Raw genomic sequence first — 27,782 nt, forward strand, 5'->3', positions numbered from 1 at the left:
CCCCCATTTCTCCTTCACCCAAATCCAGATAGCTGATGCTCTGAAAGAGCTGCAAAATCTGGACCCCTACAAATCAGCTGGGCTAGACAATCTGGACCCTCTCTTTCTAAAATCATCAATTGTTGCAAACCCAATTTACTAGCCAGTCAACCTCTTTCGTATCATCTGAGATACCCAAAGATTGGAAAGCTGCCGCGGTTATCCCCCACTTCAAAGGGGGACACACTCTAGACCCAAACTGTTACAGACCTATATCTATCCCACCCGGCCTTTCCAAGGTCTTCAAAAGCCAAGTTAACCTCTTGAAACTCTGGGGGCGCTATTTCATTTTTGGATGAAAAACGTTCCCGTTTTAAACAAGATATTTTGTCACAAAAAGATGCTCGACTATGCATATAATTGATAGCTTTGGAAAGAAAACACTCTGAATTTTCCAGAACTGCAAAGATATATATGTGGGTGCCCTAGAACGGGAGCTACAGGCAAAACCAAGATGAAACGGCAACCAGGAAACCAGCAGGATTTTTGAGGCTCCGTTTTCTATTGTCTCCTTATATGGCTGGGAATGCGAGAGGAATGAGCCTGCTCTTTCTGTCGTTTCCCCAAGGTGTCTGCAGCATTGTGACGTATTTTTAGGCATATCATTGGAAGATTGACCATAAGAGAGTACATTTTCCAGGTGTCCGCCCGGTGTCCTCCGTCGAAATTGGTGCGTCTTTTTCAGCTGCTGGTATTTTTCCATGCGATTCTGAGGGGAAAGCAGGCTTCCACGAACTGCATATCAATGAAGAGATATGTGAAAAAACACCTTGAGGATTGATTCCAAACAACGTTTGCCATGTTTCGGTCGATATTATGGAGTTAATTCGGAAAAAGTTTGACGTTTTGGTGACTGAATTTTCGGTTCGTTTCGGTAGCCAAATTTGATGTACAAAACGGAGCGATTTCTCCTACACAAAGATTCTTTCAGGAAAAACTGAACATTTGCTATGTAACTGAGAGTCTCCTCATTGAAAACATCCGAAGCTCTTCAAAGGTAAATGATTTTATTTATTTGGTTATCTGGTTTTTGTGAAAATGTTGCGTGCTAAATGCTACTCAAAATGCTAAGCTAGCTTAGCATACTCTTACACAAATTTGTGATTTGCTATGGTTCAAAAGCATATTTTGAAAATCTGAGATGACAGTGTTGTTAAGAAAAGGCTAAGCTTAAGAGCAGGCGCATTATTTTAATTTTATTTGCGATTTTCGAAAATCGTTAACGTTGCGTTATGCTAATGAGCCTGAGGCTTTATTCACGATCCCGGATCCGGGATGGGGAGTATCAAGGGGTTATTAACAAACAGATTCCCGGCCATTTCGAATCCCACCATACCTTCTCCACTATGCAATCTGGTTTCCGAGCTGGTCATGGATGCACCTCAGTCACGCTCAAGGTCCTAAACGATATCATAACCGCCATTGATAAAAGACAACACTATGCAGCCATGTTCATAGACAGATTCAAAATTCTTGGCCAGGTCGATCACCACATTCTTATTGGCTGTCTCAACAGCCTTGGTTTCTCAAATGACTGCCTAGCCTGGTTCACCAACTACTTCTCAGATAGAGTTCAGTGTGTCAAATCGGAGGACCTATTGTCCGGACCTCTGGCAGTCTCTATGGGGGTGCCACAGGGTTCAATTCTTGGGCTGACTCTCTTCTCTGTATACATCAATTATGTCGCTCTTGGTGCTGGTGATTCTCTGATGCACCTCTACGCAGACGACACCATTCTGTATACTTATGGCCATTCTTTTGAAACCTTCAGACGAGCTTCAATGCCATACAACTCTCCTTCCGTGGCCTGCAACTGCTCTTAAATGCAAGTAAAACTAAATGCATGCTCTTCAACCGATCGCTACCCGCCCGCCCGTCTAGCATCACTACTCTGGACGGTTCTGACCTAGAATATGTGGACAACTACAAATACCTAGGTGTCTGGTTAGACTGTAAACTCTCCTTCCAGACTCGCATTAAACATCTCCAATCCAAAATTAAATCTAGAATCGGCTTCCTATTTCGCAACAAAGCATCCTTCACTCATGCTGCCAAACATACCCTTGTGAAACTGACTATCCTACCAATCCTTGACTTTGGCGATGTCATTTACAAAATAGCCTCCAACACTCTACTCAGCAAACTGGATGCAGTTTATCACAGTGACATCCGTTTTGTCACTAAAGCACCTTATACCACCCACCACTGCGACTTGTATGCTCTAGTCGGCTGGCCCTCGCTACATATTCGTCGCCAGACCCACTGGCTCCAGGTCATCTACAAGTCCATGCTAGGTAAAGCTCCGCCTTATCTCAGTTCACTGGTCACGATGGCAACACCCATCCGTAGCACACGCTCCAGCAGGTGTATCTCACTGATCATCCCTAAAGCCAACACCTCATTTGGCCGCCTTTCGTTCCAGTACTCTGCTGCCTGTGACTGGAACGAATTGCAAAAATCCCTGAAGTTGGAGACTTTTATCTCCCTCACCAACTTCAATCATGTGCTATCTGAGAAACTAACCGATCGCTGCAGCTGTACATAGTCTATTGGTAAATAGCCCACCCATTTTCACCTACCTCATCCCCACACTGTTTTTATTTATTTACTTTTCTGCTCTTTTGCACACCAGTATCTCTACCTGTACATGACCATCTGATCATTTATCACTCCAGTGTTAATCTGCAAAATTGTAATTATTCGCCTACCTCATGCCTTTTGCACACAATGTATGTAGACTCCCCTTTTTTTCTACTGTGTTATTGACTTGTTAATTGTTTACTCCATGTGTAATTCTGTGTTGTCTGTTCACACTGCTATGCTTTATCTTGGCCAGGTCGCAGTTGCAAATGAGAACTTGTTCTCAACTAGCCTACCTGGTTAAATAAAGGTGAAATAAAAAATAAATTAAAAAAAATAAAATTAAAAAAATTCAGAGTTTTGAAAATATTCCAATCAGCGCTAGAAAAGCAGTCCTGTAGCATAATCTCTGGATCTGATGTCCATTTCTCAATGGAGCTGTCACGTTCTGACCTTTATTTCCTTTGTTTTGTCTTTATTTAGTATGGTCAGGGCGTGAGTTGGGTGGGCAGTCTGTTTGTTCTATATTTTGGGTATTTCTATGTTCGGCCTAGTATGGTTCTCAATCAGAGGCAGGTGTCATTAGCTGTCTCTGATTGAGAATCATACTTAGGTAGCCTGGGTTTCACTGTGTGTTTGTGGGTGATTGTTCCTGTCTCTGTGTTTGCACCAGATAGGACTGTTAGGGTTTTCACATTTCTTGTTTTATGTAGTCAGTTGTTCATGTGTACAGTACGTATTAAAAGGAACCATGGACACTTACCACGCCGCATATTGGTCCTGTGATCCTTTTCGCCTCTCCTCTTCGGAAGAAGAGGAGGAAATCCCTTACAGGAGCGAGTCACGGGTACTTCCTGTTTGAGCTTCTGCTGGTAAACACTAGTCACAATAACAGCTGAAAACTCCCTCGGGAGGTAAAAGGGTTGGCATTTGACGATCAGGTATTCCAACACGTGTGAACAATGGGATCGAGATTTTGACTGAGCTGGAGTCAGCACATAATTTGTTGTTGATGGAGAGGCAAATCCCCTCTCGATTTCCCTGACTCCACTGTCCTGTCCGCTTAGTGAATGGAGAATCCATACAGTTGGATAGCCATGGGGGGTATCTTGTCCTAAAGCCATGCTCCAGAAAAGCTGACAATATTGTAGTTAGAGAGTCCCGTTGTTAGCAAATCTGTGATTGGAGGTCATCCATCTTATTATAAATTGGCCAATGGAATGGAGGAAAGAGGTGGCCGGTTTTCACTTCGCAATTTTTTGGCTCGCTTTGAGGACAATACAGTGCCACTGACACGGCCCGCTACCAAAACCTGCGGGCTCTCCTTCACTGTAGCCAACGTGAGTAAAACATTTAAACGTGTTAACCCTCGCAAGGCTGCAGACCCAGACGGCACACTGGCCGCGTCCTCAGGGCATGCGCAGACCAGCTGGCTGGTGTGTTTACAGACATATTCAATTAATCCTTATCCCAGTCTGCTGTTCCCACATGCTTCAAGAGGGCCACCATTGTTCCTGTTCCCAAGAAAGCTAAGGTAACTGAGCTAAATGACTACTAGCACTCACTTCTGTCGTCATTAAGTGCTTTGAGAGACTAGGCAAGGACCATATCACCTCCAACCTACCTGACACCCTAGACCCAGTCCAATTTGCTTACCGCCCCAATAGGTCCACAGACGACGCAATCGCCATCACACTGCACACTGCCCTAACCCATCTGGACAAGAGGAATAACTATGTAAGAATGCTGTTCATCGATTACAGCTCAGCATTTAACACCATAGTACCATCCAAACTCGTCATTAGGCTCGAGGCCCTGGGTCTCGACCCCACCCTGTGCAACTGGATTCTGGACTTCCTGATGGGCCGCCCCCAGGTGGTGAGGGTAGGTAACAACATCTCCACCCCGCTGATCCTCAACACTGGGTCCCCGCAAGGGTGCGTTCTCAGCCCTCTCCACGACTGCATGGCCATACACGCCTCCAACTCAATCATCAAGTTTGCAGACGACACTACAGTGGTAGGCTTGATTACCAACAACGACGAGACGGCCTACAGGGAGGAGGTGAGGGCCCTCGGAGTGTGGTGTCAGGAAAATAACCTTACGCAATGTCAACAAAACAAAAGGAGATGATCGTGGACTTCAGGAAACAGCAGAGGGAGCCCCCTAACTACATTGACGGGACAGTAGTGGAGAGGGTGGAGAGTTTTTTTAAGTTCCTCAGCATACACACCACGCACAAACTGAAATGGTCCACCCACACAGACAGCATGGTGAAGAAGGTGCAGAATGTTGTTTCCTCCGACACATTGGTGCAGCTGGCTTCCGGGTTAATCTTGGAACTCCCCATCCCGGATCCGGGATCGTGAATAAAGCCTCAGGCTCATTAGCATAACGCAACGTTAACGATTTCTGAAAATCGCAAATAAAATTAAAATAATGCGCCTGCTCTAAAGCTTAGCCTTTTCTTAACAACACTGTCATCTCAGATTTTCAAAATATGCTTTTGAACCATAGCTATTCACTAATTTGTGTAAGAGTATGCTAAGCTAGCTTAGCATTTTGAGTAGCATTTAGCACGCAACATTTTCACAAAAACCAGATAACCAAATAAATAAAATCATTTACCTTTGAAGAGCTTCGGATGTTTTCAATGAGGAGACTCTCGGTTACATAGCAAATGTTCAGTTTTTTCTGAAAGCATCTTTGTGTAGGAGAAATCGCTCCGTTTTGTACATCACATTTGGCTACCGAAACGAACCAACAATTCAGTCACCAAAACGTCAAACTTTTTCCGAATTAACTCCATAATATCGACCGAAACATGGCAAACGTTGTTTGGAATCAATCCTCAAGGTGTTTTTTCACATATCTCTTCATTGATATATCGTTCGTGGAAGCCTGCTTTCTTCTCTGAATTCCATGGAAAAATACTTGCAGCTGAGGTTTGCGCACCAATTTCGGCGCAGGACACCGGGCGGGCACCTGGTAAATGTGGTCTCTTATGGTCAATCTTCCAATGATATGCCTACAAATACGTCACAATGCTGCAGACACCTTGGGGAAATGACAGAAAGGGCAGACTCATTCCTCTCGCATTCACAGCCATATAAGGAGACAATGGAAAACGGAGCCTCAAAAATCCTGCTCATTTCCTGGATGCCGTTTCATCTTGGTTTTGCCTGTAGCTCACGTTCTAGGGCACGCACAGAAAATATCTTTACAGTTCTGGAAACGTCAGAGTGTTTTCTTTCCAAAGTTACCAATTATATGCATCGTCGAGCATCTTTATGTGACAAAATATTGCGCTTAAAACGGACACGTCTTTTTATCCAAAAATGATATAGCGCCCCCAGAGTTTCAAGAGTTAAGCAAGCGGGTGTTAAGAAGCGCGGTTTGGCGGGTCATGTTTGGGGGATGCATGACTCAACCTTTGCCTCTCCCGAGCCCATTGGTGAGTTGCAGAGATGAGACAAGATCGTAATCATGAAATTGGGGAGAAAAAGGGTGTAAAAATTACAACAACAAAAAATAGCGATATAAACTGGTACTTTTTTGGGGGTTTGAACCAGTTCAGAACTTTATTTTGCTTGTTGGAACATAGGAACTAAACAAAAAAAATTGTGGTTCGAAACAAACCCTGGTATAAAGCATATCCTTTGAACACAATGAACATTTAGCATATTCACCAATAGCCCTATCTGACACATCGTACCCAACAACAAACAACATTGAGTATGGTTACATGCACGCAATAATGCAATTATTGTGGATTGTCTGATTGATATAATTGATTAATATAATTAAAACCTTTACATGCTTTGCAAGAAGAATGATTTCCCTAATAATCCTGTTTACATGGACACATCTGAAATCAGGCTACCCGATGGCACTCTGATAAATGCAGAAAATCACCAATCAAAATAAAAAATTTAACACCGCGACCATGTTATTTTCGGGAAGCGTACTTGATCCTGAGTTCGGACATACAAAGTTTGCATGTGAAAACTACTTCTAAGACACATACATTCAGTTGTTCCTAAATGACTTTACTTGCGCTAAAGAGGGAGGCTCGTTCGGCTTGTGTTAGCACATGCGCAGATCAAATACACAGCTGAAATGCCGATTAAGGTGTTGACATGTCCAAAGAATTCGAAAGATTGCTCAGTTTTAATCATATGCTTACTTTGATTTTGACATTACACTGATTAAGATAAGCAGTAAGGTGTTTACATTACTATTGCATAATCAGCCTACTACCATAATCAGTTTAATATCTAATTATTACTGTGCATGTAAACATACTCACTGTCAGAACATTACCACAACACAGTAATAGAGGCACATGAACAATTATGTCACATTGACGGAGAGGGGTTTCAGATTTTTTCAGTAAAATATCCAACTGAATAAAAGGTTTATTTTTAAAACCAAAGCCAATCCAGATAAGGGCAGTAAAAAGGCTATTGAATAATCATGACACAAGGCCATTTCCTTCTCAGTGTTGGAAAAGCAGCTACTCTCTGTCATTTGAACCCTGAGGGTACAGAACTGAATAAACTATTGGTGATCCACAAGCATGAAGAGGATGACACTGGATCCCCATTTTGATGTGATTTCCACCCTAACTCACAACAACCCTCCATCTCCGGTGTCACCTTGAATCAGTGTCCATGAGTTACAGAGTCACAGAGTTCAGGTTGCTTATCATCATCACTTCTGGTGCTCCATACTATATTACCTCTTATAAACTGGGTGGTTTGAGCCCTGAAAGCTGATTAGCTGACAGCCATGGTATATCAGACCGTATACCATGGGTATGACTAAACGTTTATTTTTACTGCTCTAATTACATTGGTAACCAGTTTATAATAGTAATAAGGAACCTCACAGGTTTGTGATACAGTGGTGGGGGAAATTATTTAGTCAGCCACCAATTGTGCAAGTTGTCCCACTTAAAAAGATGAGAGGCCTGTAATTTTCCTCATAGGTGCACTTCAACTATGACAGACAAAATGAGGGAAAAAAATCCAGAAAAACACATTTTTTAATGAATTTACTTGCAAATTATGGTGGGAAATAAGTATTTGGTCACCTACAAACAAGCAAGATTTCTGGCTCTCACAGACCTGTAACTTCTTCTTTAAGAGGCTCCTCTGTCCTCCACTCGTTACCTGTATTAATGGCACCTGTTTGAACATGTTATCAGTATAAAAGACACCTGTCCACAACCTCAAACAGTCACACTCCAAACTCCACTATGGCCAAGACCAAAGAGCCGTCAAAGGACACCAGAAACAAAATTGTAGACCTGCACCAGGCTGGGAAGACTGAATCTGCAATAGGTAAGCAGCTTGGTTTGAAGAAATCAACTGTGGGAGCAATTATTAGGAAATGGAAGACATACAAGACCACTGATAATCTTCCTCGATCTGGGGCTCCACGCAAGATCTCACCCCGTGGGGTCAAAATGATCACAAGAACGGTGAGCAAAAATCCCAGAACCACACGGGGGGACCGAGTGAATGACCTGCAGAGAGCTGGGACCAAAGTAACAAATCCTACCATCAGTAACACACTACGCCGCCAGGGACTCAAATCCTGCAGTGCCAGACGTGTCCCCCTGCTTAAGCCAGTACATGTCCTACAATCCTACAATGTGATTTTCTGGAATTTTTCCCCCTCATTTTGTCTGTCATAGTTGAAGTGTACCTATGATGAAAATTACAGGCCTCTCTCATCTTTTTAAGTGGGAGAACTTGCACAATTGGTGGCTGACTAAATACTTTTTTGCCCCACTGTATATGGCCAATATAGGTCAAGTTAAAATGTACAGTGCATGGCTTCCCGAAGGTCTTACTAATTTCTACCTGTCCTGATGGAGTGCTTCATATAATTAATTACGGCTAAGGGCTGTATCCAGGCACTCTGCGATGCGTCGTGCATAAGAACAGCCCTTAGCAGTGGTATATTGGCCATATACCACACCTCCTCTGGCCTTATTGCTTCACTCCATCAGGACAGGTAGAAATTTGCAAGACCTTCGGGAAGACCATTCACTGTACATTTTAACTTGACCTATAAATTGCATGGGGATTATGTGCCTTATATTGTAACAAAGGAAAGCTTCCATATACTGCAGCATCAGTTTGTCCCAGCTCTAAGTTGTCACCATGCATATTTGCTGGACTCGGCCGCAACTTTTACTGGGGACGGGGGGACATGATCCCCCCACATTCTGAAAATGCATTTTGGTCCCCCACAGTTTTACTGCACTGTGATACTAAAAGCGGCATCGGTGTGCTTTAGGACCATGCGGATGCCTCAGAGCTATTGGGTAGTCTGTTTGGCTGTGGTCTGTGTGTGTGGTGTTTTTTCTCAGCGTTGTAAAAGCATGCAGACCAGAAACTGGCTACTCTTCATTTGCCTGACGTAGCTGGCAAGGTAACTGCTGTTTGACTTAACAGAAAAATTGATTTATTCCCAGTGCTGAGTTAGTAGTATAACTGACATGAAACGTGTCAGTTACACATGTTTCATCCCCTCTCAACTGAAGTTCTGTCTGAAGTGAATTAACTAGCTAGCAATTAGCTACCACAGCCTGTTTAGCTATAGCCTCTAGTTTTCTGTAAGGTAACAGTATCTAACAGCTGTTGTGGGTATGGACATGTTTTGTCCTGTTTCAACAGAAGTAAAGTAACTTGGCTAGTTTTTGGCAGTTGATGAACCATTAGAGCTAGCCAAAAGTTGGCTAACGTTAGCTAGCTAGCTAGTCCTGGCACTGGGGGTCTGCCATACTCTTGGTTATCACTCTGGCCTTGGCCTAACACACCTGAAACCAATAATGAATGTTGCACTAAGATCTTAAAGCTGAGTGGGATGTGTTTGGTTGGGGCACTGCAGGGTGGTGGACCTCTAGGGGAAGGAAGTAGCAATCCAGCTATGTTGTGTGCAATTAAAAAGAGCTCTACAGTACTATTTAGGCCTATGATATGAATTACAGTGCCCTCTGTAATTATTGGGTCAATTAAGCATTTTTTTCTTTTGGCTCTATAGTCCAAAAGTGAGGATTTGAAATCAAACAATGATTGTGAAATTAAAGTGCAGACCCTGAGCATTAATTTGAGGGTATTTTAATCGATATCAAGGGAACCGTGTAAAAATTATAGCCCTTTTTGTACATAGTCCCCCCATTTTAGGAGAGCAAAAGTATTGGGATAAATTAACTTGTATGTGTATTAAAGTAGTTAACTTTTTACGTCCTCCGTTCATAGCAGGCATTGACTACATCAAGCTTGTGACTACAAATTGGTTGAATCTATTTGTTTTGGATGTGTTTTGGATACGTTTCAGATTATTTTGTGCCCAATAGAAATGAATGGTAAATAATGTATTATGTCATTTTGGAGTCACTTTTATTGTAAATCTGAGTAGAAGTGTTAAACATTTTCTATGTTAATATGGATGATACCATGATTACAGATAATCCAGAATGAATCATGACTAATGATAAGAGAGAAAGTTAGACGCACAAATTTCATACCCCTAAAGCTAACTTCTCACCACTACAATAACAGGGGAGGTTAGCATTTTTGGGGGATATGATATTTGTGCATCTATAACTTTCTCACTCATCATTATTCACGATTCATAGATGATTATCCATAATCATGGTAGCATCCACATTCATGTAGAAGTATTTATAAACATTATATTCTTTTTACAATCAAATTTAACCTAAAATGACACCAAAAGGGTAATATTACAGTACCAGTCAAACTTTCGGACACATTCAAGGGTTTTTCTTTATTTTTACTGTTTTCTACAATGTAGAATAATAGTGAAGACATCAAAACTATGAAATTACACATGGAATCATGTCGTAACCAAAATAGTGTTAAACAAATCAAAAGATATTTTAGATTCTTCAAAGAAGACACCATTTGCCTTGATGACAGCTTTGCACACTCTTGGCATTCTCTCAACCTACTTCACCTGGAATGCTTTTCCAACAGTCTTGAAGGTTTTCACACATATGCTGAGCACATGTTGGCTGCTTTTCCTTCACTCTGCGGTCCAACTCATCCCAAACCATTTGAATTCGGTTGAGGTCTGGTGATTGTGCAGGTCAGGTCATCTGATGCAGCACTCCATCAATCTCCTTCTTGGTCAAATAGCCCATACACAGCCTGGGGGTGTGTTGGGTCATTTTCCTGTTGAAAAACAAATGATAATTCCACTAAGCGCAAACCAGATGGGATGGCGTATTGCTGCAGAATGCTGTGGTAGCCATGTTGGTTAAGTGTGCCTTGAATTCTAAATTAATCACTGACAGTGTCACCAGCAAAGCACCCCCACAGCATCACACCTCCTCCTCCATGCTTCTCGGTGGGAACCACACATGCGGAGATCATCCGTTCACCTACTCTCACAAAGTCAAGGTGGTTGGTACCAAAAATCTCACATTTGGACTCATCAGACCAAAGGACAGATTTCCACCATTCTAATGTCCATTGCTGGTGTTTCTTGGCCCAAGCAAGTCTCTTCTTATTATTGGTGTCCTTTAGTAGTGGTTTGTTTGCAGAAATTCGACCATGAAGGCTTGATTCATGCAGTCTCCTCTGAACAGTTGATGTTGAAGTGTCTGTTACAATTTTCCAGATTGACTGACCTTTATGTCTAAAGCAATGATGGACTGTAATTTCTATTTGCTTATTTGACCAGTTCTTGCCATAATATGGACTTGGTCTTTTGTCTTCTGTATACCATCCCTGCTTTGTCACAACACAACTCATTGGCTCAAACGCATTAAGGAAAGAAATTCCACAAATTAACTTTTAGCAAGGCACACCTGTTAATTGAAATGCATTCCAGGTGACTACCCCATGAAGCTGGTTGAGAGAATGCCAAGAGTGTGCAAAGCTGTCATCAAGGCAAAGGGTGGCTACTTTGAAGAATCTCAAACACTTTTTTGGTTACTACATGATTCCATATGTGTTATTTCATAGTTTGATGTGTTCACTATTATTCGACAATGTAGAAAATAGTACAAATAAAGAAAAACTGTTGAATGAGTTGGTGTGTTCAAACTTTTGACTGGTACTGTAGATTGTGTAGAAACCAGGAAATTAGCTTTCGATGACCCAAAACAAATCTGAGGCAGGACCCCCAGACACCCCTGCGAGTTTATGTCCCCTCCACTTCTAAAATCAAAGTCGCGCCCCTGACTGGACTGGTGAGTTGTCCTCTTCGGAATGTACCTGTATTCCAAAGGCTCATGTCATGAATAATGACTAAAGAAGTAATCTACTATAAAGGCCTTGATCAGTCCACTAATACTTGAAGAGAGCACCAAAGGCAGTTTCCAGTGTGAAATCAATTTGTTACCAGTCCTAAACACACACACAAACACACAGCAAGGGTGCAGTTGATGGGAACATCTAGCAAACCAAAGGTTGTGTGTTCGAATCTCATCATGGACAACTTTAGCATTTTAGCTAATTAGTAACTTTGATACTTTTTCCTACTTTTTTAGCTACTTTGCAATTACCTAGTATGTTAGCTAACCTTTCCCTAACCCGAACAATTTCAGCTAATCATTCACAGAACTCTAACCTTAACCCTTTAACCTAACTCCTAACCTTAACCCTAACCTTTACCCCTAACCCCTAGAGCTAGCTAACGTTAGTCACAACAAACTGGAATTAGTAACATCAAATTTTATTTGTCACATGCGCCAAATACAAAAAAATGCTTACCTACAGGCCCTTAACCAACAATGCAGTTCAATAAATAGTTAAACAAATATTTACTAAATAAACTAAAGTAAAAAATGAAAAGTAACACATTAAAATTACATAACAATAACGAGGCTATATACAGGGGGTACCAGTACAGAGTCAATGTGCAGGGGTACAGGCTAATCGAGGTAGTTTGTACATGTAGGTTGGGGTAAAGTGACTATGCATAGATAATAAACAGCGAGTAGCAGTAAATGTAAATATTCCGGATGGCCATTTGATTAATTGTTCATCAGTCTTGTAGCTTGGGGTTAGAAGCTGTTAAGGAGCCATTTGGACCTAGACTTGGTGCTCCGGTACTGCTTGCCGTGCGGTCACTTGGGTGACTAGAGTCTTTGACAATTTTCCGTGCCTTCCTCTGACACAGCCAAGTATATAGGTCCTGGATGGCAGGAAGCTTGGTCCCAGTGATGTACTGGGCCGTACGCATCACACTCTGTAATGCCTTACGGTCGGATGCCGAGCAGTTGCCATACCAGACGGTGATGCAACTGGTCAGGATGCTGTTGATGGTGCAGCTGTAGAACTTTTTGAGGATCTGGGGACCCATGCAAAATCTTTTCAGTCTCCTGAGGGGGAAGTTTTGTTGTGCCATCTTCACGGCTGTCTTGATTTGTTTGGACCTTGATAGTCCGTTGGTGATGTGGATACCAAGGAACTTGAAACTCTCGACCCGCTCCACTACAGCCTATTTGATGTTAATGGGGGCCTGTTCAGCCCTCCTATTCCTGTAGTCCACGATCATCTCCTTTGTCTTGCTCACATTGAGGCAGAGGTTGCTGTCTTGGCACCACACTGCCAGGTCTCTGACCTCCTCCCTATAGGCTGTCTCATTGTTGTCGGTGATCAGGGCTACCACTGTTTTGTCGTCAGCAAACCTAATGATGGTTTTGGAGTCGTGCTTTTTCACGCTGTTGTTGATGAACAGGGAGTACATTTACATTTCGCAAATTTGTAACATATTGTACGTTTAGCAAATTTGTGAACATATGGACGAATTGCAATTCATAACATATTGTACGAATTGCAATTTGTAAGATATCATACAAATTGTAATTCGTAACATATCATACGAAATAGATGATGGATCCACAAATGCATTATTACATACCATATGAAGTGTCAGATATCATAGAAACGTAACATATCATACTAAATGGAGTATCTTGGATTAGACTAGAATAATAGGACATGCTCTGAAACCAAGTTTAAATATTTTGCCTCACCATTTTGCTTGTTCAAGTGGACATATACTGAACTATATGGCTTTGCCTATTAGAAAACTTCAACAGCAATGTACTGTATATGGCCAGGAAAATGTTGCTTATAGATAAGTAAACTCGAGTGCTATATATGCTCTCAATATCATAGCAAGTTTGTAGGATAAATATTTTACATTATGACCGAGATCAGACAAAACCGTCATGGGCTTCATTTGCATCCCAGCACCTAATTGTACACATCGCAACTTAATAACTTCCGATCATTCTGCCACGCGCGCAAGCGTTGTCTTATGTTATTTAGTACCCATGTTTAGAGTAGCCTACCGATAATAACCATGCAATGTGCTCTGTCTGAAATAAATGATCCTATTTAGCCTAGTACACCACCGCGACGCAGTTCACATGTCCACAATGTTACGTGTCTGACGAACACTGCAGCATTTTAAAAAATACTTTAAGCGCTTTCTCACACACCTTCACCTGCCTGCGATTTGTCATATAACTCACACCCCATTCAAGACTGAATAGGTAAACTGAACGAAATAGAATACAGAGCACTGTACAGTAGGCTACAGTACAGTTAGTCTACTGTAGTTACAATTTTGTAAACCTTACCTTGCAAATGTTCTACGAAACTAGAGAACACTCTTCTATAGAATAATCATTTGTGAGTCCCCGCGTGGTGTTGGAGTGGTGCGCAGTCCAGCGCGCATATGCCAGCCTCTGCTCTGTCAAACCAGCATATTGCGCATGCATATGTCTATTCTAGTCCCCACACCGGTGTCGCGCTCACGCTCTCTCTCTCTCTCTCTCTCTCTCTCTCTCTCTCAATACATGCGCAAATGGCTTCAAATTAGAATGTTAATCAATCCCTTCTTGCCATTGTAAACAATTATCTCTATGCTCATATCCTTGCTACTTCTGACATGGTAACATGCAACTCATTGGTCAGATGTGTCCCAACACATAGGTTGAAATGTGGGTTTCCGAGTGGCGCAGCAATCTAAGGCACAGCATCTCAGTGCTAGAGGTGTCACTACAGACCCTGGTTTGATTCCAGGCTGTATCACAACCGGCTGTGATTGGGAGTCCCATAGGGTGGCACACCCAGGTTAGGGTTTGACAGGGGTAGACCGTCATTGTAACCAATCATTTGTTCTTAACTGACTTGCCTAGATAAAAATATATATGATATTTGAATTGGTGTGACTTAATGTGCACCTGATGTGGAAAGCCTATGTACAATTCTAATTGCTTCCTAAGATTATATATTCAAATTGATATGATAAATGTTTTATGCGTGCGTGTGTTCATTTCATTTCACACAGGTTATACAGGAAACTTACTTTATCATAATAAAGATGCACTCCTGCACTCACATCGACTTAGCACCACCTGTTGGGGGACCATGGGAGTTGAAGTGATATCAGGGTCCAAATACAAAACTTTTTTTTTAAAGTCCTAGGAATCATGTTAAACCCTGTTTTAAAAACCCCAGCTCAGAGTAGGTTTTAGGACAAAGTTAAGACTGCCTAGACAAACTCTGAGAAAAGAGTTTCCTGGACAACACCCTGTCATTCTCAACTAACATCAAGGCGGTGGCCCGTTCCTGTAGGTTCATGCTCTACAACATCCGCAGAGTATGACCCTGCCTCACACAGGAAGCGGCGCAGGTCCTAATCCAGGCACTTGTCATCTCCCGTCTGGATTACTGCAACTCGCTGTTGGCTGGGCTCCCTGCCTGTGCCATTAAACCCCTACAACTCATCCAGAACGCCGCAGCCCGTCTGGTGTTCAACCTTCCCAAGTTCTCTCACGTCACCCCGCTCCTCCGCTCTCTCCACTGGCTTCCAGTTGAAGCTCGCATCCGCTACAAGACCATGGTGCTTGCCTACGGAGCTGTGAGGGGAACGGCACCGCAGTACCTCCAGGCTCTGATCAGGCCCTACACCCAAACAAGGGCACTGCGTTCATCCACCTCTGGCCTGCTCGCCTCCCTACCACTGAGGAAGTACAGTTCCCGCTCAGCCCAGTCAAAACTGTTCGCTGCTCTGGCCCCCCAATGGTGGAACAAACTCCCTCACGACGCCAGGACAGCGGAGTCAATCACCACCTTCCGGAGACACCTGAAACCCCACCTCTTTAAGGAATACCTAGGATAGGATAAAGTAATCCTTCTCACCCCCCCCCCCCCCTTAAATGATTTAGATGCACTATTGTAAAGTGGCTGTTTCACCAATTTGTAAGTCGCTCTGGATAAGAGCGTCTGCCAAATGACTTAAATGTAAATGTAATGTAAAATCAACTCATAAAGGTTTATGTCACTGGTAATCGCACAGTTTGAGGTACCGCAAAGGGAAGATAGAGATGACGCTCATTGACACTTGCAAATTATGGACAATAACCAATGAGGCCCCGCCAGCTGTGAACTCTACAGCACGCTTAAAACAACCACAGTGAATGTGACTGTACATCAAATGTTGTAATGGTAAAACGTTTGATATATTTTTTTGATTAATCTTAATTATTGCCTCATGTTGGCATGCATAACCTTTATTATAAAAAAATGTTTTACCAATTCTGATGGTTGTCAAAATTCTGTTAAATCAACAGGCTACTCGTCACTCCCGTTTGATGACTCTAAATAGCTTTGGCACAGTTACACGGAACCCAAACCGGCTGCCATGCGCCATCGTGCATACATTTATTTTCCCCTCCCCACTCCAAACTCGATCACGACACGCAGGTTAAAATATCAAAACAAAATGAAACAATTACATTAATTTGGGGACAGGTCAAAAAGCATTAAACATGTATGGCAATTTAGCTAGTTAGCTTGCACTTGCTAGCTAACATTAATTTGTCCTATTTAGCTAGCTTGCTGTTGCTAGCTAATTTGTCCTGGGATATAAACATTGAGTTGTTATTTTACCTGAAATGTACAAGGACCTCATCTCTCCTCCTTCCAGGCTTTTTCATCTTTGAATTTATATGGTGATCGCATCTAAACTTCCAATGTATTACCACGACTACCGGCAAAACAGTTCGTCTTTCAATCACCCACGTGGGTATAGCCAATGAGGAGATGGGAGAGACAGGACTTACAGCGAGATCTGCGTCAGAAATAGGAATGACTTCTATTTTAGCACTAGGCATCGCTGTCACGCCCTGACCTTAGTTTGCTTTGTTTTCTTTATTATTTTGATTAGGTCAGGATGTGACATGGGTGATATGTGTTTTTGTACTGTCTATGGGTTTTGTATGTTTATGGGGTTGTTTACTATCTAGGTGTTTTGTGTGATTATGGTTGCCTAGATTGGTTCTCAAGCAGAGGCAGCTGTTTATCGTTGTCTCTGATTGGGAACCATATTTAGGCGGCCATATTCTTTGGCTAATTCGTGGGTTATTGTCTATATGTTAGTTGCCTGTGTCTACACTTATCTTATATAGCTTCAGTTTCTCGGTCACTTTGGATTTTCTTCTTTCCTTGTTTTGGAAGAGAACGTGAGCCGGGTGCACCATTCTCCTTGCGGAGAATCCACCAACACTTGCAAAATCCACCAACACGGTCGGTCGCTGGGATTGGGTTGGCCAACACGATTCGGTTTGCTTGGAAGGAAAAGGAGTTGGAGCCTTTAGGACGGGAAACTTTTGGAAGGACAATCTTGATGGGGATTCTAAAGCTGACGGTAAAGGACGTGTTTTGCTTCCAAGGCAACTCGTTGGAGGGAGCATACGACGTGGCACTACATACAGAGGAGAAGCACGATGATAGCCTGAGAAGGGCAAGAGCAGTGGGAGGTGAGAGGCCGATGTGCCACTATGAAATAACAAGCCTGGCGAGGAACAACTTTAGGGTTGTAACTGTCAACATTTACAACCTATACGTTAAGGATGAGGAGGTGAGGGCCTTTCTGGGGAGATACATGGATAACATCTCCTCAGCAAGGCACCTCAAAGACTCCCTTGGGTTTTGGAATGGGAGGAGAGGCTTCCAAGCCCTCCTCAGGGAGGACCCAAAGGGACATGGTGGCTACCTCCATCCTCCTGCTATGTTCTCCCTGGGGGCTGACAGGGGGACGTTGTTTTATGCACGTCAGACCCATTTTGCAGGCGCTGTATGGCCTACGGCCACATCCTCGCCTCGTGCAGCAGAAGAAAGTGCAGATTTTGTGGATCTGGGGAGCACGAGGCGAAGGATTGTGGCGAGCTTAAGGCGTGCCACGGGTGTGGCTCGTAAGCACACCTGTGGCGGGGGTGCCCGGCCCGTCAGAGGTCATACGCGTCTGCGGCTGGGGGGGGGAGCAGGAGCGGGGGATGGGGGAAGAAGAGGAGGGGAAGGAAGCACGTCTCATGACCAGAGTACAGGCCCAGAGGGAAAGGCCGCAAGGAAGGAGGAGGAGCAAGAAGCGGCGGATGGAAGAGAGAAGGAAACGGAAGGCACGGGAGTAGGAGAACCAGGAATAGCGGCAGAAGAAGGCAAGTGAGTGGAGGAGCATGAGAGAGAAGAAAGCGAGGGAGGGCTGGTGGAGAAGGAGACGGTGGAAGAGCAAGTGGAGTGGGGGGAAAGTGCCCTGGTGGAAGAGATGAGGGGTATGGGGAAGGGTGGTATCTCTCCACTGCCGCCATCACCAAAGAAGAGAGTGAAGAGGAGGGTGCGATTGGCCGACAGTGAGAGGGAGGGGATGGCCAAGCGAGCAATGGGGGTGGGAGAAACCTCTGGGTTGCTGCTGGTTTCCCCAGGCCCTCAACTTCTGTTGGGTGGGGACACACCTAACAAGACCCAGGACTGCGTACAGGAGGAGGTGGGGAGTTTTTTGTTTGTGGACTCAGCCTCCCCTATTTTTTTCCAAACCAGCTGCAGCGCTGGGGAGGGGGAGGAGTGTGGGAGTAGACCCAGGGTGCAGGGCACCCCGGAGCCAAACACTATTCCTGCATCCTGGGTTGGTGAGATGGAGGAAGAGGGGGGAACGTCGGGAGTACGGATGGTGTTATCACCGGTAGATATGGAGCAAGGGAGCATCGGGTGAGTCTCCTGTTTTTGTTTTTTTCTGTCTGGGTTTAGTATTTGAGTGTATTACATGTTTTTATTTTATTCTTTCATGGGGTCTAATTTTACTTTTGTTAGTTTAAATGTAAGGGGTTTACGGGATTTTGTTAAGAGGAGGGCGGTCATTTAGTTATTTGGAGGGTGTGGGGTTTGATTTTTACAGGAGGTTCACCTGAGGGATGGAGGGGATGTTAGTAGGTTTAAGAGGGAGTGGGACAAGGGGGAGTCTGTTTGGGGTATTGGGGGGATGCACTCATCGGGGTAGGGATTTTGTGTGGGCACAGGGAGGTAAAAGTGGAGGGTTCTTTTGTGGTGATGCAGGGGAGGGTTATGAGGGTGGATGTCACGATAAGGGATTGTAAATTTAGATTAGTGGTGGTGTATGGGCCACAGGTGGTGGCAGACAGGAGGGAGATGGTGGACTGTCTGGCGCCCCTGTGTGTCACAAATAGGAAATTAGTGATAGAGGGGGATTTTAATACAGATTTAGGAATAGGGGGGGATAGCAGTGCAGGTGCCATCACCGGGCTAATGGCTTGTCATGGTCTGGTTGATGGTGGCCTGCACACTACTCCGAAAATGGCCGGTCTTACATGGCGCAACTCCAGGGGGGTTGCGCGGAGGCTCGACTATATTTTTGTATCCAGGTCTTTGGGTAAGTTGTCTGGGCGGCCGATGCCTGTTTACTTTTTGGATCACGAAGGGGTGCTCCTGCAGGTGGGGTCGCCAGTCTGCCTCTTCGGTAGGGTGTACTGGAAGTTAGATCGGGATGTGCTGGAGGAGCAGGCTTTTGTTGACGGTTTTTTTGGTTTCTTTTGGAGGCTTGAAGGGCTCCGGTCCATGTGCGAGGGGGTGTTAGAGTGGTGGGAATTAGTTAAGGTGAGGATTAGGGCTTTTATAATAGGGTATTGCAAGAGGGAAAAAAGGGAGGAGAGGAGGGAGGTGGATCGTATCCAAAGGTTAATTGAACTCGAGTACGAGGCAGGCAACCTCGGCGGGTCGTTTGACTGGGAGAGATCCGCAACCCTAAAGGTGCAGCTCAGGGAGTTGCAGGAGCGGAAGGCTCGAGCTTTCCTGGAGCGTGCGCATAGTGGCTTTCTAGAACACAATGAGACTTGTTCTGCTATGTTCTTTAAGTCGGTTAGGGCCAGACAGAGTAGGAAGGTAATGCATGGCGTTAGGGAAGAAAATGGTAGTATAGTTAGAAAACCAGAGGAAATAGTCAGGGTGACAACTGACTATTTCCGAGGTTTATTTAAAGAAAGGGAGATAGATGTAGAGCAGGGAAATGTGTTTTTAGAACACTTGTCCAGGCAGTTGCCGGAGAACATTAGAGAAGTGATGGAGGCCCAGATCTCACTAGAAGAGGTTGAGAGCGCTCTTAGGAGGATGGGAAAAGAGAAGGTGCCGGGGATGGATGGGCTGCCGGCTGAGTTTTATCTCAAGTTTTGGGGTATACTTGGACCAGTGGTCCTCGAAGTTTTGAAGGCCATCCTTGAGACGGGGGTCCCGGGGGGATTAATGGCTGTTGGTGTGCTGTCACTTCTGTATAAGAAGGGGGAAGCAACAGACCTTGGCAACTGGCAGCCGTTGACCATGCTTTGCGTAGATTACAAGCTACTTGCAAAGGTTTTAGCAGATCGGTTGCACACAGCCCTTCCCTACATCGTCCATGAGGATCAGACGTGCGGGGTAGAGAGACGCTCTATTAGATGGAACCTACAGTTAACCTGTTGAAACTCCCCTTCCCGGATCCGGGATCGTGACTAAAGCCTCAGGCTCATTAGCATAACGCAACGTTAACGATTTCTGAAAATCGCAAATAAAATGAAAATAATGCGTCTGCTCTCAAGCTTAGCCTTTTCTTAACAACACTGTCATCTCAGATTTTCAAAATATGCTTTTGAACCATAGAAATTGACTAATTTGTGTAAGAGTATGCAAAGCTAGCTTAGCATTTTGAGTAGCATTTAGCACGCAACATTTTCACAAAAACCAGATAACCAAATAAATAAAATCATTTACCTTTGAAGAGCTTCGGATGTTTTCAATGAGGAGACTCTCAGTTACATACCAAATGCGCAGTTTTTCCTGAAAGCGTCTGTGTGTAGGAGAAATCGTTCCGTTTTGTACATCGCATCTGGCTACCGAAACGAACCGAAAATTCAGTCACCTACAACGTCAAACTTTTTCCGAATTAACTCCATAATATCGACCGAAACATGGCAAACGCTGTTTGGAATCAATCCTCAAGGTGTTTTTTCACATATCTCTTCATTGATATATTTTTCGTGGAAGCTTGCTTTCCTCTCTGAATCCCATGGAAAAATACTTGCAGCTGACTTTTGCGCACCAATTTCGGCGCAGGACACCGGGCGGACACGTGGTAAATGTGGTCTCTTATGGTCAATCTTCCAATGATCTGCCTACAAATACGTCACAATGCTGCAGACACCTTGGGGAAACAACAGAAAGGGCAGACTTACTCCTCTCGCATTCACAGCCATATAAGGAGACAATGGAAAACAGAGCCTCAAAAATCCTGCTCATTTCCTGGATGCCGTCTCATCTTGGTTTTGCCTGAAGCTCACGTTCTAGGGCACGCACAGAAAATATCTTGGTAGTTCTGGACACGTCAGAGTGTTTTCTTTCGAAAGCTATCAATTATATGCCTAGTCGAGCATCTTTTTGTGACAAAATATCTTGTTTAAAACGGGAACGTTTTTCATTCAAAAATGAAATAGCGCCCGCAGAGCATCAAGAGGTTAATCAGGGACTCCATCGCTTGGGTTGAAGATAGAGGTCTGCCTTTAATGGTAGCAGCACTAGATCAGGCGAAAGCCTTTGATCGCGTGAATAGATCTTTTCTATTCAGGGTCTTAGGTAGATTAGGTTTTGGGGAGAAGTTCATAGGATGGATGCGTACATTATATGTCGGAGCGGGGTGCCGAGTTAGTGTAAATAGTCACTTGGGTGACGTTTTTGACCTCTCATCTGGGGTCAGGCAGGGGTGCCCGCTCTCGGCTCTCCTCTTCGTTCTGTACATGGAGCCTCTGGGGACTGCCATTAGGGCAGACACAGGGGTGGAAGGCTTGTTGATCCCTGGAAGTGGTGGGCTGCGTGTTAAGATGACGCAGTACGCCGACGACACTTCCTTGCTGCTGTGCAAGGACTCGTGCCTGACAAGGTCCCTTGCAATCATTGGGGATTTCGCCCGAGCGTCGGGAGCGGTTCTGAACCATGCAAAGTCTTCCATTAAGTTTTTTCGGAAGATGGCCCAGTAGGACAGATGTGCCCGGGAGGTTCTCTCTGCGAGGGGGGCCCTGAGGATTCTCGGGGTCCATTTTGAGACCTCCGGCTCAGCGACGCTGAACTGGAACATGGGTATCGCAGTGGTACAGAGGAAGCTAGCGATGTGGAGGGCCAGGTCAATATTTTTTTCAACAACTGCAAGGCAATTCCATGTGTTGCTGGAAGCACTTACTCATTGCATTTTCTATTATCAAGACGCCTCCTGGTAACTCAACTGGTTGAGACAGCTCATGAGATCTCCGAAATATCTGTTAGTGCTGAGTGACCATTTTTATTTTTTCATTTTTTTAAACAACTAATTTGACTTATGTTAGGCTAAATTATTTGAATTCCATTTCTTCGTTTTTTTCTGTGAGCTCAACCCTTTCTGTAACGGTTAATCATATTAAGCCTGAACTGTGCAATGTTGTAGGGAGTTGTAGTTTCCAACAGGCCAATATTCGATGTAGTTTAGCTCAGAAAACATGGTAATTAACTACAATGCGCACCCATTTAAACTCGTCTGGTCTGTGCGGAGCGGAAGAGAACATGCAATCCCAAGCAGTTGATTCAGGAGCTTGAAAATACATGATTTAAGTGATTAATAGTTGGCATTCAGCAGTCATAAAAGTATGCCTTATTTACATTGAAGAACTAGTAAAATTATGATTTTGTCTCTATATAGAGATGAGAGGATAACTTGGAATGAAATAATACAAGTAATGAAATAAAACAATGTTTTATGTTTTTTTAATGTAAAGTAATGTGAATAAATTATGGTTAGTAAGTGATCAGCAGTAATGGGCAGTTACTACCATCATGGAACTTTTATTCATTGTTTTATTCTGTGTTACAGCATTCAACCCACATAATGCATAGTGCATTTAATGTTAAAAAATAATAATCAAAACCAAAATTGAAAACAGATATTTTTTAAATAGTCGAACTGAAACAGAACCAACCTCAATAGGAACTAATCGCTCAGCACTAGTATCTGTCCTTTAGGTGAGACTCTTGACTTCATGCATAACTTTTATTTTTAACCATAAGAGTTAGGAGTAAAATGTCTATTCTCGGCATTTATGACCAATTTTCTAGTCTGAAACGCTTAAACGGACAGGGTCCGCCATGTCCATTTAATCTGACCTCTTGCCAAAGAGGTTTCTAACCTCACTGTTTAAATAAAAATTAAATAACCGTATTCATTTTGATCGAAGAGGCTAAACTGATCCATTAATCAGCACTCATACTCTGAGAAGCTTGATACATAGGCAATGCCTTATTTTAGTAGGCTATTCAATTAAAATAGATTTTCAGTCATAACTAATATCACACAAGACCCAAAATGAAGAGACAAAACCCCAAATAGTTCCCAATTGGGGGACTTACCTCCTACTGAGACATACAGTCACATTTTCTAACCTACAATAATAAACCTGTAAGAAAAAGAGGTTAAACAATGGCCTGAGCCCCGGGGTGGTCTATTGGTCTGAGCCGCCTCTAGAATCACATGTACTGTGTACAGCTGCGAGCAGGGGTCTCTTCCTTCCTTCCTGCCTTTCATCTCTACCCCTATCTCTATCCTATCCAATAATCCTTTTTAACGCAAGAACGGTGTCGGTTACATGGTGACATTTGATGATTTGTTTTTGTTATGCATCACAAGTTTTTCTTCCTCTAGTCCACAGGCCATCTTTAGTTCCCATCTCTCTGCACTGTGTTACAGTTCAATCTCAACTGGGGGAATTCCTAGTTCCTCCTCCAAGCAGTCCCTTTTGTATTTTTTGGGAACCAAGGGCCGGCCAGCCAGTCATCTGTTTCTCTATTCTCAGAACTGCATTGTACTGTATATTTGTATTGATTCAGAGGCTCGCTCCCATCCCTTCCCCTATTACTTGGAAGTGACTGCTTGGCTTAACTTGTAGAAAGACAGACACCGAGGTAAATATGGCACAGAGGGTATGTAGAGAGCTAGTACGTATCAGAAAGGCTTGCAATAATCAAAGTCAAACAGAAGACAGCACATCATTTTCTTTGGATCAAAGGTGTCTTTTTCTTTCAACAGATATCTGTTGTGCAACGTGGTTACAGTGACAATTCCAACAAGGACTGGGGACCGGTGGAACTTCAGCTTCAGTGAGAAATGGAAACTGGTCAGTTAGTGATTCTCTCTCTTGTATTATTATGTCAATGCTGTTCAATATTGTTACTAGTCGCCCTAACAGTTGCTTTTGACTGCTCTCTATCCAATTTTATTCTGTGAATTAAAACCTCAGTAAAGTGGATAGTTTTGTTCATTTGTAGTTTATCCACATACTTGTATTGTTTGAAAGAGTGAACAGGAGAGAGAAAAAGAGATTAAACAGTTGGACATAAATTGGACTCAGCAACAAGACAGATCTATCAATCACTTTACACTGGTCCAAAACATACATATCACGACATAGCAGGCTATATCCTACAGTATGTGTGGTACATACTGTGTCATTCCATGTAAGGAATCAGATGCCCACCCTGGGCCTCATGTGACACAGCATGTCTGATCACACACATCTGCATGCTGTGACTCAGAGTGGCCTAGAGATATCCCTGACTCATTCATTCTCATGGGGGTTTGTTTTCTCTGCAAATCTATTGTGTAATGCTTTTGCCACTCTTTTTTCCCCCCGCTAATGGACAAGACATTTCACTGTCATTCCAGCTAGGATTGTGGGGAGGGTGTTGAATCAGCCCGAGCAATGTCAATTCATTGTACTTTCATTGTACTCTCAATGGACATAAGCACCTAGATGTGCTGTCAAAGAGTAGAGGTATGTGTCGCTTTAAATGTCAACAGTGCTATGCTATTTCATATTAATATGTCTATCAAATAAATCAATAAAGTATGAAAACATTTCTTTCTGGCCCTTCTGGTGTACTACTTTGTGGTCTACTAATACAATGTAATTGTGTAAACCAACTAGGCCTACCTGATGCTGCATTAGTCTTGATTTGCGGATGCAAATGAGTGTTTGGCCATGAGAACTGAATTCCATAGATGGTAGTCGCTCAGACATATATGGACTCAATTCTTCTTGCCTGGCAGCTACGATCAACAACCAATCACCTGTCAAGGACAACAGAGAAAAGGAAAGAAATTGCTTTTGATTCTGGTAAGATATTGCAACAATGTCTGGCCCCTAAGCAAATACATCTGAATTATCATTCAGTCTCTATGGGGGTGCCACAGGGTTCAATTAGACTCTTTTCTCTGTATATATCAATGATGTTACTCTTGCTACGGGCGATTCCCTGATCCACGTCTACGCAGACGACACCATTCTGTATATTTCTGGCCCTTCCTTGGCCACTGTGCTATCTAACCTCCAAACGAGCTTCAATGCCATACAACACTCCTTCCGTGGCCTCCAACTGCTCTTAAACGCTAGTAAAACCAAATGCATGCCTTTCAACCGTTCGCTGCCTGCACCCGCACGCCCAACTAGCATCACCACCCTGGATGGTTCCAACCTAAAATATGTGGACATCTATAAGTACCTAGGTGTCTGGCTAGACTGTAAACTCTCCTTCCAGACTCATATCAAACATCTCCAATCTAAAATCAAATCTAGAGTCGGCTTTCTATTCCGCAACAAAGCCTCCTTCACTCACGCCGCCAAACTTACCCTAGTAAAACTGACTATCCTACCAATCCTCGACTTTGGCGATGTCATCTACAAAATAGCTTCCAATACTCTACTCAGCAAACTGGATGCAGTTTATCACAGTGCCATCCGTTTTGTTACTAAAGCTCCTTATACCACCCACCACTGCGACCTGTATGCTCTCGTCGGCTGGTCCTCGCTACATATTCGTCGCCAGACCCACTGGCTCCAGGTCATCTACAAGTCCATGCTAGGTAAAGCTCCGCCTTCTCAGTTCACTGGTCACGATGGCAACACCCACCCGTAGCACGCGCTCCAGCAGGTGTATCTCACTGACCATCCCTAAAGCCAACACCTCATTTGGCCGCCTTTCTTTCCAGTTCTCTGCTGCCTGTGACTGGAACGAATTGCAAAAATCGCTGAAGTTGGAGACTTATCTCCCTCGCCAACTTTAAACATCTGCTATCTGAGCAGCTAACCGATCGCTGCAGCTGTACATAGTCCATCAGTAAATAGCCCACCCAATTTACCTACCTCATCCCCATACTGTTATTTATTTACTTTTCTGCTCTTTTGCACACCAGTATCTCTACCTGCACATGACCATTTGATAATTTATCACTCCAGTGTTAATCTGCCAAATTGTAATTATTCGCCTACCTCTTCATGCCTTTTGTACACAATGTATATGTGTAACTTTGTGTTGTCTGTTCACACTGCTTTGCTTTATCTTGGCCAGGTCGCAGTTGTAAATGAGAACTTGTTCTCAACTAGCCTACCTGGTTAAATAAAGGTGAAATAAAAAATAAAATCATAAAGTTTCTTTGTTCTTGTCAGCACACTGTCTCATTACTTTGAATTTGCATAAAAGAAGCAAACACACACACACACAGAGAACCTGACTCTAGGTGGCACATCTTCTTCTTCGATGAGGTTTAACGGCGGTATAAATTAAAATCCTCAGCAATCTACACACAATACCCCATAATGACAAAGATACATTTTTTGTATATATATCTACAAATGTATAAAAAAAAACTTATTTACATAGTCAGACCCTCACTATGAAACTCGCAATTGAGCTCAGGTGCATCCTGTTTCCATTGATCATCCTTGAGGTGTTTATACAACTTGATTGAAGTCGACCTATGGTAAATTGATTGGACATGATTTGGAAAGGCACACACCTGTCTATATAAGGTCCCACAGTTCATAGTGCATGTCAGAGCAAAAACAACGCTATGAGGTCAAAGGAATTTTCCGTAGAGCTCAGAGACAGAATTATTTCAAGACACAGATCTGGAGAAGGGTACCAAAAAACATCTGCAGCATTGAAGGTCCCCAAGAACACAGTAGCCTCCATCATTCTTAAATGGAAGATGTTTAGAACCACCAAGACTCATCCACCAAGACTCTCTCTTCCACCAAGACCACCAAGACTCTTAGAGCTGGCCAAACTGAGCAATCAGGGGAGAAAGGCCTTGGCCAGGGAGGTGACCAAGAACCTGATGGTCACTCTGACAGAGCTCTAGAATTCCTCTCTGGAGATGAGAGAACCTTCCAGAAGGACAACCATCTCTGCAACACTTCACCAATTTGAGCAATCTCAAATATAAAATATATTTTGATTTGTTTAACACTTTTTTGGTTACATGATTCCATATGTATTTTTTCATAGTTTTGATGTCTTCACTATTTATTCTACAATGTAGAAAATTGTAAAAAAAAAAAACTTGTGACCGGTAGCGTACATTCCATCCCTGCAGTATAGTTATTAACCATTGCTATCAATGCTAAAAATCCAATCTTACTGAAACATATATAACTTGTTGGTTTATCCCTCTGTACTGGTACAGATCACCTACTCACACCATTCCTCTCAGGACCCCCCTTTGGCCCATCTTTCTCTACTTTCTTCACTGCCTCAGTATATGACAACTTCTGCATTACTCTAAACGTAGAAACCTCAACCTGCCTCTCTCGCAAGGGACATTTCTGATCCCCAGCCCCATGGGCACCCCTGCAAATACCACTACTGTCTCATGCATTTATGCACACTTCTCACACCTAGGAACCTCCCTCCAACACACTGCTGTCACATGCCAATAAGCTTGACTATTCTTCTTTAACAAACCATCTCCCTTTTTTCCTGCCA

General features: G+C 43.4%; 1 pseudogene; it reads right to left on the reverse strand.

Moving 5' to 3' along the window:
* Positions 1-14,358, reverse strand: part of LOC135523956 (semaphorin-4G-like) — a 93,768-nt pseudogene extending 79,410 nt beyond the window's left edge.
* Between the last annotated feature and the right edge of the window lie 13,424 nt (positions 14,359-27,782).

The sequence above is a fragment of the Oncorhynchus masou genome, chromosome 31, assembly GCF_036934945.1.
Source record: "Oncorhynchus masou masou isolate Uvic2021 chromosome 31, UVic_Omas_1.1, whole genome shotgun sequence".
Lineage (NCBI taxonomy): Eukaryota > Metazoa > Chordata > Actinopteri > Salmoniformes > Salmonidae > Oncorhynchus > Oncorhynchus masou.